Raw genomic sequence first — 9,939 nt, 5'->3', positions numbered from 1 at the left:
TATGAGACACCAAAACCAAAGAGTTACAGACAGTCCAGGTACCCTTTTCTGAGCAGCATGAGCCTGAAAAAGGACCCCCGTTAACAGAGGATTAACCCTTAAAAGCAACAGCCTGTTGCATATTCATACACCTCATCCATGATGCATAAATTCCATTCAAACACAGGATTCTGTCTGGGCAGTGTCAGCTGCTTCCTCTAGATCCTCACAGCGCCTTCGAGGTGGGAAGAAGTTCATTTCTTCTGATAATGGAGCAATAAATTCTTTTTCTCTGAAAGATTTAGGTGTCTTGTGGCTGCTATCTCGCTGCGAGTCCTTTCTTTTAAACAAAGTATCTTACATAGCATCGTTTCTATTTTAACAATTTTTATAACCTAAAACTATATTTAACACACTACTTAAGAGAATTAATACAGCGTTACTTTCTAACACAACACATATAATATTCATTTTAATATTTGCGAAAAGCCAATCATAAAATACGCATTTTTCACAGGAACGTAAGACAATTGTGGCCTCCTCTGTTCTGACAACAATTGAACATGGGGAATGGGAGTTCTACCAAGGGTTCATTTGTCAGATTTGCATTGAAAAGGTAGAAAGGCCAGAACGAAGAAGACTTCATTTACTTCTCATTTCGGGACCCCTCCCCATGAAAGGGACCCCCGACCCATTTCAAGGAACAAACTGCGCATGCTTAATGGCTTTTGAACTAATTGCCATGATTAATACTTTTTGAACTAATTAGCATGGGAAGCGGGGAATGGGATGTACCAAAGTCATGAATATGTATTTGTATTTTGGGTATTCAGTACTTGTATAGATAAAAGGGCTCTGTAATCACCTGTAAATTGAGATGTGTGTATTTGGGAGCTATCCCACAATAAACACACACTTTCTAACTTTAAACTGTAAGAGAGTTTTTGGATATCAAAATCCATAGATCAATATCCATATTGGGAATGGGATGTACCAAGGTTATCAATACGTATTTCTATTTTGGGTATTCAGTACTTGTTCAGATAAAAGGGCTCTGTAATCACCTGTAAATTAATACTTTATGGATATTTTATTGGAGAGCTCTGGGTGTCAGGGGTGCACAGACCAAAATCTGACCCGCCATGGGTTTGGGATGAACACATTTTTATACCCTTATCATTATATAATTACATATTAATTATTAAACTTGCATTGTTCTGTTGTACACATTGATTTCATCCGAGCATGGGTTCCTTGTGATCCCCTTCAAACCCCTGACACAGTTCCTCATGATTCTTTAAGCAATAATTATATCTAATCACGCCTCGCAATTATCTCATTTATCATTTACTGGCTTCACAGGTGCAGCTTCACATGACCCAGCAAAGGTCTGACATTCCCCAGGGCCCACCTTTAACATTTCCCAGGGCCTGATAAGCCTGACTTTCCTTCTAGATCTCCGGATTTTGTGATTTTAAATTATTTTACTGTCACTGAGAGGGAGCAGGGCCCGGGCAGGGCGGGCAGGGTGGGCTCGAGCCCCAGGTGTGCCTGCCTGGAGCTGGAAGTTCCACAACAGAGCGCCCAGGTGTGCCCAGCTGAGCCCAGGTGTGCCCAGGTGTGCCTAGCTGAGCCCAGGTGTGCCCAGGTGGGCCCAGGTGTTCCCAGGTGAGCCCAGGTGTTCCGAGGTGAGCCCAGGTGTGCCTAGGTGAGCCCAGGTGTGCCCAGCTGTGCCCAGGTGGGCCCAGGTGTTCCCAGCTGAGCCCAGCTGAGCCCAGGTGTTCCCAGGTGTGCCCAGATGTGCCTAGGTGAGCCCACGTGTGCCCAGATGTGGCTCAGGTGAACCCAGCTGAGCCCAGGTGTGCCCAGGTGAGCCCAGGTGTGCCCAGATGTGGCTCAGGTGAGCTCAGGTGTGCCCAGCTGTGCCCAGGTGTGCCTAGGTGTGCCCAGGTGAGCCCAGGTGTTCCCAGCTGAGCCCAGGTGTGTCCAGGTGTGCCTAGGAGAGCCCAGGTGTGCCTAGGAGAGCCCAGGTGTGCCCAGCTGTGCCCAGGTGAGCCCAGGTGTGCCCAGGTGTTCCCAGCTGAGCCCAGGTGTTCCCAGGTGTGCCCAGATGTGGCTCAGGTGAGCCCAGCTGAGCCCGGGTGTGCCCAGGTGTGCCCAGGTGTGCCCAGGTGAGCCCAGGTGTTCCCAGCTGAGCCCAGCTGTGCCCAGGCGTGCCCAGGTGAGCCGCAGCCCCTGCCTTGTCCCATCCACAGTGCAATAACCCCCTGTGCTGGCCCTGCTGAGGCACCTCCAGCCCCGGGACAGGTTTGTGCCTCTCCCTCGTGAGGAGAAGGGCACGGAAGGGCTGGAGCAGCTCCAGGGGCAGGAGCGGAGCTGGGGTTTAAAGTTTTAAAAGTTAAATAGTAATAAAATGGTTATAAAAATAGGAATACTATTAGAGTAATAAAAATTTGGACAATTTGGATTAGGACAATACGAGACAATAAAAACAAAGAGTTACAGACAGTCCGGGTACCTTTTCTGGGCAAAATAAGCCCAAAAAAGGACGCACGTTAACAGAGGATTAACCCTTAAAAGCAACAGCCTGTTGCATATTCATACACCTCATCCATGATGCATAAATTCCATTCAAACACAGGATTCTGTCTGGGCAGTGTTTTGAAAAACTCCAATCACTTATTTTTAAAATTTTAAAAAGTTTAATAATAGTAATGAAATGGTTATAAAAGTAGTAATATAATTAGAGTAATAAAAATTTGGACAATTGGATGAGGCAATAAGAAAAAGAGTTATGGACGGTCTGGGCACCTCTTTCTGGGCAAAATAAGGGTTAAGGTTAGGGTTAGGGTATGAAAAGGGACCCACATTAACAGAGGATTAACCCTTAAAAGCAGCAGCCTGTTGCATATTCATACACCTCATCCATGATGCATAAATTGCATTCAAACACAGGATTCTGTCTGGGCAGTGTCAGCTGCTTCCTCTGAATTCTGACAGTGCCTTAGAGGTGGGAAGAAGTTTGTTTAATCTGATACGAGAGCAATAAATTCTTTTTCTCTGAAAGCTTCAGGTGTCCTGTGGCTGCTGTTTTGCTGTGAATCCTTTCTTTAAAAAAAAGTACCTTATACAGCATAGTTTCTATTTTAACATTTTGTCATAACCTAAAACCATATTTAACACAGTAGTTAAGAGAATTAATACAGCATAACTTTCTAACACAACACATCTAATATTCACTTGAATATTTGCGAAAAGCCAATGATAAAATGCGCATTTTTCACAGTGGGGAAGGAGAGACCTCCTCACCCCCAAACGCCCTGACAGGAGGGGACAGCCGGGGGTCGGGATCTGCTCCAGGGAGCAGGACAGGAATGAGGGAACGGTCTCAGGCTGTGCCAGGTTTGGGAGGGATTTTGGGAAAATTCCTTGCTGGAAAGGGCTGGGCAGCCCTGGCACAGCCGCCCAGGGCAGGGGGCAGTGCCCATTCCTGGGGGGATTTACCAGCCCTGGGGATGTGGCACGTGGGGACAGGGTCAGGGGTGGCCTGAGGACAGCTTGGCACGATGGGATCGGGGGATTTTCCAGCCCAAACCATTCCATGGCTCCCGTGCCCTGGAGGTGCTGCATTTCCTTCACTGTGGCAGCGTTCCTCACTCATTTGGGTCACCAAATGTGGAATTCTTCACTCAGGGGCACCAAGTGTGGAGTTCTTCCTCATTGGGGGTCATCAAATGTGGAATTCCTCACTCAGGGTCACCAAATGTGGAATTCTTCACTCAGGGTCACCAAATGTGGAGTTCTTCCTCATTGGGGGTCACCAAATGTGGAATTCTTCACTCAGGGGCACCAAGTGTGGAATTCTTCAATCGGGAGCACCAAATGTGGAATTCTTCACTCAGGGGCACCAAGTGTGGAGTTCTTCCTCATTGGGGGTCACCAAATGTGGAATTCTTCACTCAGGGTCACCAAATGTGGAGTTCTTCCTCATTGGGGGTCACCAAATGTGGAATTCTTCACTCAGGGGCACCAAGTGTGGAATTCTTCAATCGGGAGCACCAAATGTGGAATTCTTCACTCAGGGGCACCAAGTGTGGAGTTCTTCCTCATTGGGGGTCACCAAATGTGGAGTTCTTCACTCAGGGGCACCAAGTGTGGAGTTCTTCCTCATTGGGGGTCACCAAATGTGGAGTTCTTCACTCAGGGGCACCAAGTGTGGAGTTCTTCCTCATTGGGGGTCACCAAATGTGGAATTCTTCACTCAGGGGCACCAAGTGTGGAATTCTTCAATCGGGAGCACCAAATGTGGAATTCTTCACTCAGGGGCACCAAATGTAGAGTTCTTCCTCACTGGGGGTCATCAAATGTGGAATTCTTCACTCAGGGGCACCAAATGTGGAATTCTTCAATCGGGAGCACCAAATGTGAAATTCTTCACTCAGGGGCACCAAATGTAGAGTTCTTCCTCACTGGGGGTCATCAAATGTGGAATTCCTCACTCAGGGTCACCAAATGTGGAATTCTTCACTCACGGTCACCAAATGTGCAATTCTTCCTCACTCAGGGCCATAAAAAAAAAAAAAAAAAAAGTGGAATTCTTCTTCACTCAGGATCACCAAATGTGGAATTCTTCACTTGAGGTCACCAGTTATAGAATTCTTCCTCACTCAGGGCCACCAAATGTGGAATTCATCCTCACTCAAGGGTCACCAAATGTGGAATTCTTCTTCACTCAGGGTCATCAAATGTGGAATTTTCCTTCACTCAGGTTCACCAAATCTGGAATTCTTCACTTGGGACCATCAAATCTGGAATTCTTCTTTACTCAAGGTCATCAAATGTGTAATTCTTCTTCACTCAGGGTCACCAAGTGTGGTGGTGGTCACAGGAGTCTCAGGACAAGGGAAAAGATGAGAATCTTGACTCCATGTTTCAGAAGGCTGATTTATGATTTTATTATATATTTTATGATACACTATTTTTAATACAAATTTATATCACATTTTATGATATATTATTTTATTATATATATTATATTATAAGAAAATTACCTATTAAAACTATGCTAAAGAATAGAGAAAATGATTTCATTAGAAGGCTTGCAAGGAATAGAAAGGAATGGAATGGTAATAAAATCTTGTGACTTACCAGAGAGTCCGAGCCAGCTGACTGTGATTGGCCATTAATTAGAAACAACCACCTGAGACCAATCACTGATGCACCTGTTGCATTCCACAGCAGCAGATAACCATTGTTTTACTAATTATTATAATGTTAATTATTGTTTACATTTTGTTTCTGAGGCCTCTCGGCTTCTCAGGAGAAAAAAATCCTAGCAAAAGGATTTTTCATAAAATATGGTATTTTTCATAAAACGTGTCTGTGACATTTCACCAGCCCCTCCCAGGCCATTTCCATTGGGAATCCCCTGGTTTGGGGCACCTTTAGTGCCAGACTCTGCCCTGTGCCCCCGCCAGCCTCTCTCGGGCTGTCCCCCTGCCCAGGGTCACCTTCTGCCACCACGGTTCCCAGTCAGGGACATCTGTGGGTCAGGGCTCCAGCCGGGAATGCTGCTGCCAGGGGAGCTCAGGGGCTGCCCCTGCTGCCCCCAACCCCTCCTGTCCCCAGCGTGGAAAACAGCAATAACTAATTTTTAAAATGGTAAAAGTTTAATCGTAATAAAGTGGTTGAAAAATAGTAATACAATTAGAGTAATAATAATTTGGACAATTTGAATTAGGACAATATGACACAATAGAGGCAAAGAGTTACGGACAGTCCGGGTACCTCTTTCTGGGCAAAATAAGCCCGAAAAAGGACCCCCGTTAACAGAGGATTAACCCTTAAAAGCAACAGCCTGTTGCATATTCATACACCTCATCCATGATGTATAAATTCCATTCAAACACAGGATTCTGTCTGGGCAGTGTCAGCTGCTTCCTCTGAATCCTGACGGCGTCTCCAGGGCTGAGCAAGGCAGGAAGAAGTTCATTTCTTCTGATTAGGGAGGAATAAATTCTTTTTCTCTGAAAGCTTCAGGTGTGCTGTGGCTGCTATCTGGTGTGAGTACCTCACTCCTTTCTTTAAAAAATATCCCACACACATAGTTTCTATTTTAACATTTTGCATAACCTAAAACTATATTTAACACACTACTTACAGAAATTAACACAGCATAACTTTTTAACATAACACATATAACATTCATTTTAGTGTTTGAAAAAGCCAGTAATAAAATCCACATTTTTCACAGCCAGCTCCTGCCTGGCTGCCCCGAGCACAGGAGCAGGCTGGAGCTCCTGCCTGAGGAGCTGGGGGATCTCAGCACAGGGATTATGGGTTTAAAGTTCCAGGTTTTGGTTTCCATCCAGGGCTGGGGCACGTGGGAGGCCGGGCAGGATTTGGGATTTGGGATTTGGGATTTGGAATTTGCTGCTGGGGGCAAGTTCTGTCTGCAAGGCAGGGGCAGGGGGCACTCGGAGGGTGGAGCCAGGGCTCCTGTCACTCCTGTCACATCTGTCACTCTCACCACCCTGCCATGTCTGTCACCCTGTCACCCTGTCCCCTTGTCACCCCTCGGAGAGTGGAGCTGGGGCTCCTGTCACCCTGTCCCCCTGTCCCCCTGTCCCCCTGTCCCCCTGTCACCCCTGTTACCCCTGTCACCCCTCGGAGGGTGGAGCTGGGGCTCCTGTCACCCTGTCTCCCTGTCCCTCTGTCCTCCTGTCACCCTGTTCCCCTGTCCCCAGGTGCCCTGGGCACGGATCCCTCCAGGTTTGGGGACCTCTGGAGCTCCCAGTGCTGCTGACCCTGCAGGGCTGCACGGTGCAGGGGCTCCGAAACCCCACACCTGGGGTGAGCAGTGTGATCCCACACCTGGGCTGTGCAGGGGCTCCGAAACCCCACACCTGGGGTGAGCAGTGTGATCCCACACCTGGGCTGTGCAGGGGCTCCAAAACCCCACACCTGGGGTGAGCAGTGTGATCCCACACCTGGGCTGTGCAGGTGCTCCGAAACCCCACACCTGGGGTGAGCAGGGGTGACCCCACAGGGCTATGCAGCCACCCTGCAGCTCCTGCCGTTATTTAATGGGGGTTATAATAATTCCTGGCGTTATTTAATGAGGGTTATAATAACTCCTCACTATTTAACGGGGTTTATAATAACTCCTCATTATTTAACAAGGGTTGTAATAACTCCTCGTTATTTAGCAGAGGTCCCAGCTGGGGATCCCCCTGAACGTGCCCTGAGCTGGCACAGCCCGTGGCCACTCCCCAGCCTCTCCCAGGTCACTTTGTTTTACCCCTCCTGGCACCTCTGCAGACCCTGGGGTTGGGGGGAACAGCCCGGTACGGTGGGACCCCCCCAGCCCTGCCTGGCACGGTGGTCCTGAAATAAACAGGGTAGGAGATCTTTCTCCTTTTAATGCCTTTATTAAAAATCAGCTTGGGTGGGGAGAACCGATGGGGTCGTGCTCACGTCACAGCTGCTCCCAGGAACGGCACAGAGGAGGAGGAAAAATGCAGCTTTGTCTGCTGGTCTGCAGGCAGAGCTGGGGCTTCCATCCTCACGAGAGCACCAGGAGATTCCTCATTTTTTGGTTTGACATTCAAAGTCCTCTGTCCAGCCGACATCTTTTAGGTTAGGGTGAGGGGTAAAAAGGGTCTTAGCGACACTGGATTCCGTTCCTCACATCTAGACATCATTTCGATCTCCTAATTCCACGGTGGCTGATTGTTTTTAAGGGTTTTTCCTGCTAGATTTGGTGAGGGGTTTCCTCATTTGCACCCCGATGTCACCTCCTCCTCACAGTCCCGGGTGCCACCTTCCAGGAAGCAGCAGGGGGATACCCCACAAAGGGGAATTTCCAACCATCAGGAACAGGCAATTAAAGGAAAACCGTCAACAAGAGGGGATCACAACATGACATTACTAACAACAAATAGAACTCCAACTTGGCAGCAATTGGCTTAGCTTGTGAACTCTGCAACCTTTAAAAAATGGACAACCTTTCTGCTCGTAAGAGGACCATCACTCTGGGAGTAGCAGGAGCCCCTGGCACGGTGGTCCCACCACTCCAGGAGAATCAGGAGCCCCCAGCCCCAGCTGGCACGGTGGTCTCAGCACTCCAGGAGAATCAGGAGTCCCCAGCCCCAGCTGGTACGGTGGTCTCAGCACTCCAGGAGAATCAGGAGCCCCCAGCCCCAGCTGGCACGGTGGTCTCAGCACTCCAGGAGCAGCAGAACAGGACCCCCAGCCCTTTCCTGAGCTGGCTCCGCGAGGCCAGGAGCAGCCGGCCCAGGGGGAATCTCCCGTGCCTCTGTTCCCCTCTCGCAGCCCGGGGCCCCTCTCGGTTCGTGCTTATTTTTATCCGTGTTTGATGATGGGGCCGGGCTGCGGGGCTGTCATGTGCTGCAGCTGCTGCTGCACAGCCCGCTCTGCGCCGAGGTGCCAGGTTTGGGTGCCAAAGCGGCTCTGTGGACATGGCAAGCGTCCTGCTGCTGCTCCGTCTGTCTGTCCGGGCACTCTGAGGCGTTATGAGTAAAAAAAGGCTACCCATTTTTTTTTGTAAAAAGGTTGCAGTGTGAACCAATTAAACGAGTGGCTGCCAAGGTGGAGTTCTGCCTGTATGTTATTGTAATCACTGGTCATTTTCAGTAATTGCTCATTTTTTATCAGTAAGGCCCTGCCTAAAGCTGGTAGCCCTTCTCCTCGGACAGAGGGGACATGGTTTTGCATCAGAGGGCATGCAAAATAACCTCGAAACCAGCATGCCATGGGAAGGCACCCCACCAAACTCACCGAAAAGACCCCGAAACAACGAGCCAACACAGAATTAAGAGATCAGAGTGATGTCTGGACATGAGGAACAAAGTACCGACCCTGCAGAGATGCTGAGAACCTTTGTTGCCCCTCGCCCTGAGCAGAGACCTCAGCTGGAACCAAGACCACGAGACTGCAAAAGCCAACAGTGGTAACATGGGGTATATCCCCACCACTCTTGTGAGGATGGGATCCCCAGTTCAGCCCTTTAGTGGACAAAGCTGCACATTCCACCTCCTCTGAGTCACCCTGGGATCGACAGAGAAACTGCAGACCCGTTGAGCTTCCCAACCTTGAGCTGGTCACTCTTAATAAAGGCATTAAAAGGAGAAAAAGTCTCCTGCCTTGTTTATTTCTTGAGGGATTGGTTTGTGTGGCTGAGCTCCCTGAGCTGTGATTGCCCTGCCCGCAGCTACTCACCTCCAGCATCACCTGGAGCCAGCAGGTGCCACCAGGTGACACAGGAGCCTCCTCCAGCCAGGTCTCACAAGCTTTTGGAGATCTATTTCACACCTGAGATAGCTCAGCTACCTTTGGAGGCAGAAAATCAGCAGAATTTTTGGAGGTATAGAATCGGCAGAATAGCTTTTGTGGCAGTGCTGGAAACAAAAAGGTTATAGTAAAAGGCAAAATAACAAACAGAGAAAAACTGAGCCAGGTGCAAGAGTGTCACAGACGTGTTTTATGAAAATCCTTTCCTTAGGATTGTTCCTCCTGAGAAGCTGGGAGGCCTCAGGAACAAAATGTAAACAATGGTTATCTGCTGCTGTGGAATGCAACAGGTGCATCTGTGATTGGTCTCGTGTGGTTGTTTCTAATTAATGGCCAATCACAGTCAGCTGGCTGGGTCTCTCTGTCCAAGCCACAAACCTTTGTTATCATTCTTTCTTTTTCTATTCTTAGCTGGCCTTCTGATGAAATCCTTCCTTCTATTCTTTTAGTATAGTTTTAATATAATATATACCATAAAATAATAAATCAGCCCTCTGAAACATGGAGTCAGATCCTCGTCTCTTCCCTCATCCTGGGACCCCTGTGAACACAGTCACACAAGAGTTCCTTGCCCCTGGTAAAACACCTCACAAAAGTGATTATTTTCTTTGTTCTATTATTTTTCTAGGAAATTGCCCAGGCGGGACC

The sequence above is a fragment of the Ammospiza caudacuta genome, chromosome 1 (assembly GCF_027887145.1).
Source record: "Ammospiza caudacuta isolate bAmmCau1 chromosome 1, bAmmCau1.pri, whole genome shotgun sequence".
In the NCBI taxonomy this organism is placed as follows: Eukaryota; Metazoa; Chordata; class Aves; order Passeriformes; family Passerellidae; genus Ammospiza; species Ammospiza caudacuta.
The sequence above is the reverse complement of the archived record's forward strand: the minus strand, read 5'-3'. Positions refer to the sequence as shown.